General features: G+C 37.4%; 1 protein-coding gene across 1 annotated transcript in view; it reads right to left on the bottom strand.

Annotated features, from left to right (window-relative positions):
- The window catches only part of LYST (lysosomal trafficking regulator), a 339,163-nt gene that overhangs the window by 41,459 nt on the left and 294,229 nt on the right, over positions 1-3,475 (bottom strand). The window lies entirely within an intron of this gene.

Here is a 3,475-nt window from a genome sequence, read left to right as displayed (position 1 = left end):
CGAGTCAGACCTGACTCATAGCAACCCCTCCTTGGGTTTCCGAGGTGGTATCACTACAGAAGTAGATTGCCCAACCTTCCTTCCGAGGAGTGGCTGGTAGGTTTGACCACCAGCTTTCTGGTTAGCAGTAAAGTGCCTTAGCCGCTATGCTACCAGAGCTGTTTAGCATATAGAAACGTGTGCTTCTTATTTGATTTTAATACTGTCGCTCTAGGCTAGCTTGTATTAAAATATCTCATTAAAAATTCAACATTCTGTGAAATTTGAATGGAGAAACAAAATATATCAACTATATTGCTTTCAACCTAGCTGAAATACCTAAACTAAAGATAACTAAAGCAGGATTGCAATATGATAGTCTAACATGCCAGCTACACGTATATACAGAGAGAAAAGAGAGAGAGTGAAGGAGAGAGAGAAAGAGAGTTATTGTTTGGCATTGACTCGATTCTATAGGACAGAGTAGTAATGCCTCAAAGGTTTCCTAGGCTGCTTTATGGGAGAAGATTGCCAGGCTCTTTCTCACAGAGCAGCTGGTGGGTTCAGACTGCCAAACTTTCTGTTAGCAGCCTAATGCTTTAACCACTAAGCCACCAGAACACCATAGATATATGTGTATGCATGTGTCTATATACACGCACATATATACATGTATATATATGGCAATTAGAAATGAAGATCATATCTAACACACATAGATCATTCTCTAGAATAGACCATATTCTAGACCACAAAGTGAGCTTTAATAAATACAAAAATGTGGATATAACACAAAGCATCTTCTTTGATCATAATGCTATACAATTAAAAATAATAGAAAGAGCAAGGAAAAAAAATACATGGAAACTATATACTGCCTTACTTAAAAACTACTGGATCAGAGAAGAAATTAAAAACAAAATTAAAACATTTTTAGAATTAAATGAAAATGAAGAAACATACAAAAAATTCTGAGCTATAGCAAAAGCAGTGCTCAGAGGATAATTTATAGCAATAAATGCACACATCAAAAAAGAACAAAGGACCAGTATCTATAACTTAACCCGAAAATTTGAACACACAGGAAAGGAACAGCAAAAGAAGTCCACAGTCACCAGAATAAAGGATATAATAAAGATCAGAACAGAAATGAAAGAAATGGAAACAGAAAAACAATAGAATTAACAAAACTAAAAGTTTGTCTTTGAGAGGATAAGGGAAATTGACAAACCACTGACCAACTGACAAAGGAAAAAAATGAGAATATGCAAGTAAACAAAATAAGTCATGAAATGGGTGACATTACAACAGAACCAATGGAGATAAAGAGGATTATTATAGAATATTATGAAAAATTGTCCTCTTAACAAATTTGAAAACCTAGATGAAATGGGAAAACTTCTAAAAACACACTATCAAACTAAACTAACATAAGCAGAGGTAGAAAATCTAAATAGACCCAAAATGAAAGAAGAAATTGGTGCCATTTAAAGAAACAAAACAAACAAACATAAAACCTCTCAGCAAATATAAAGTCCTAGCCCAGACAGTTTCACTGCAGAGTTTTATGAAACATTCAGAAGAGAGTTGACAGCAATTCTACTCAAACTATTCCAAAACACAAAAGAGGAAGGAGTATTTCCTAACTCATTCTATGAAGCCAGCAAAACCCTGATACCAAACACAGGCAAAGATACCACAGAAAAAGAAAATTATAGATTAACCTCCCTCATGAATATGTTGTTGTTGTTGTTAGGTGTTGTTGAGCCATCTCTGACTCACAGCAACCCTATGTACAGCAGAACGAAACACTGCCCAGTCTTGTGCCAGGCCCATGATCTTTGCTATACCTGAGCCCTTCATTGTAGCCACTGTGTCAATCCATCTTGTTGAGGGCTTTCTCTTTTTTTCATTGACCCTTCACTTTACCAAGCATAATATCCTTCTCTGGGGAATGGTCCCTTCTGAGAACATGACCAAAGAAGGTAAGACGAAGTCTGGCCATTCTCACTTCCAAGGAACATTCTGGTTGCACTTCCTCTAGCACAGATTTGTTATAGTTCTCTTAGCAGTCCGTGATACTTTCAGCATTCTTCTCCAACACCACAACTCAATAGCATCAATTCTTCTTCAGTCTTCCTTATTCATTGTCCAGCTCTCACATGCATATGAGGTGACTGAAAATACCATGGCTTGTGTCAGATGCACCTTAGTCGTCAAGGAGATATCTTTGCTCTTCAGCACTCGAAAGAGGTCTTTTGCAGCAGATTTGCCCAATGCTACATGTTGTCTGAATCTTGACTGCTGCTTCCATTGATGTTGATTGTAGAACCAAGTAATATTTAGTCTCTGACAACTTCAATTTTTTCTCCATTTCTCAAGATGCTGCTTATTGGTCCAGTGGTGAGAATTTTCGTTTTCTTTATATTGAGATGCAATTTATACCACGAACTGTAGTTTTCAATCTTTATCAGTAAGTGCTTCAAGTCATCCTCACTTTCAGCAAGCAAAGTTGTGTCATAAGTATATCACAGGTTGTTAATGAGTCTTCCTCCAATCCTGATGCCTTGTTTTCTCTCATATTCTCCAGCTTCTCAGATTATTTGCTCAGCATACAGATTGAGTAAGTGTGGTGAAAGGATACAACCCTGACACACTCCCTTTCTCATTTTAAACCATGCAATATCCTCCTGCTCTGTTCAAATGACAGCCTCCTAGTCTATGTACAGGTTCATCATGAGTACAATTAAGTGTTCTGGAATTCCCGTTCTTCTCAATGTTGTCCATAATTTGTTATGGTCCATACAGTCAAATGCCTTTGCGTAGTCAATAAAACACAAGTAAACATCCCTCTGGCATTCTTTGCTTTCAACCAATATCCATGTGACATATGTAATGATATTCCTCATTCCATACCCGCTTCTGCATCCAGCTTGCATTTCTGGAAGTTTTCTGTCAATATACTGCTCCAACCATTTTTGAATTATCTTCAGCAAGATTTTACTTGTGTGTGATATTAATGGTATTGTTTGATAATTTCCACATTCTGTGGGATCACCTTTCTTGGGAATGGGTACAAATATAGATCTCTTTCAGTCAGTTGGCCAGGTAGCTGTTTTCCAAATCTCTTGGTTTGGCTAAGTGAGTGCCTCCAGTGGGGCATCCATTTGTTGAAACATCTCAATGGGTATTCCATCAATTCCTGGAGCCATGTTTTTTGCCACTTCCTTCAGTCCAGCTTTGACTTCTTCCTTCAACACCATTGCTTCTTGATCATATGCCACCTCCTGAAATGGATGACATTGACCAATTCTTTTTGGTACAGTGACTCTGTGTATTCCTTCCATCTTCTTTTGATGTTTCCTGCATCATTCAATATATTGCCCATAGAATCTTTCAATATTGTAACTTGAGGCTTGAATTTTTTCTTTAGCTGTTTCAGCTTGAAAAATGCTCAGTGTGTTCTCCCCTTTTGGTTCTCTACCTTCAGGTATTT

This window comes from Orycteropus afer, unplaced genomic scaffold, assembly GCF_000298275.1.
Source record: "Orycteropus afer afer isolate SDZICR_OR568_19922 unplaced genomic scaffold, OryAfe1.0 scaffold00050, whole genome shotgun sequence".
Lineage (NCBI taxonomy): Eukaryota > Metazoa > Chordata > Mammalia > Tubulidentata > Orycteropodidae > Orycteropus > Orycteropus afer.
Note: the sequence above shows the minus strand (reverse complement) of the source record. Positions and strands in the feature narration are given on the sequence as shown.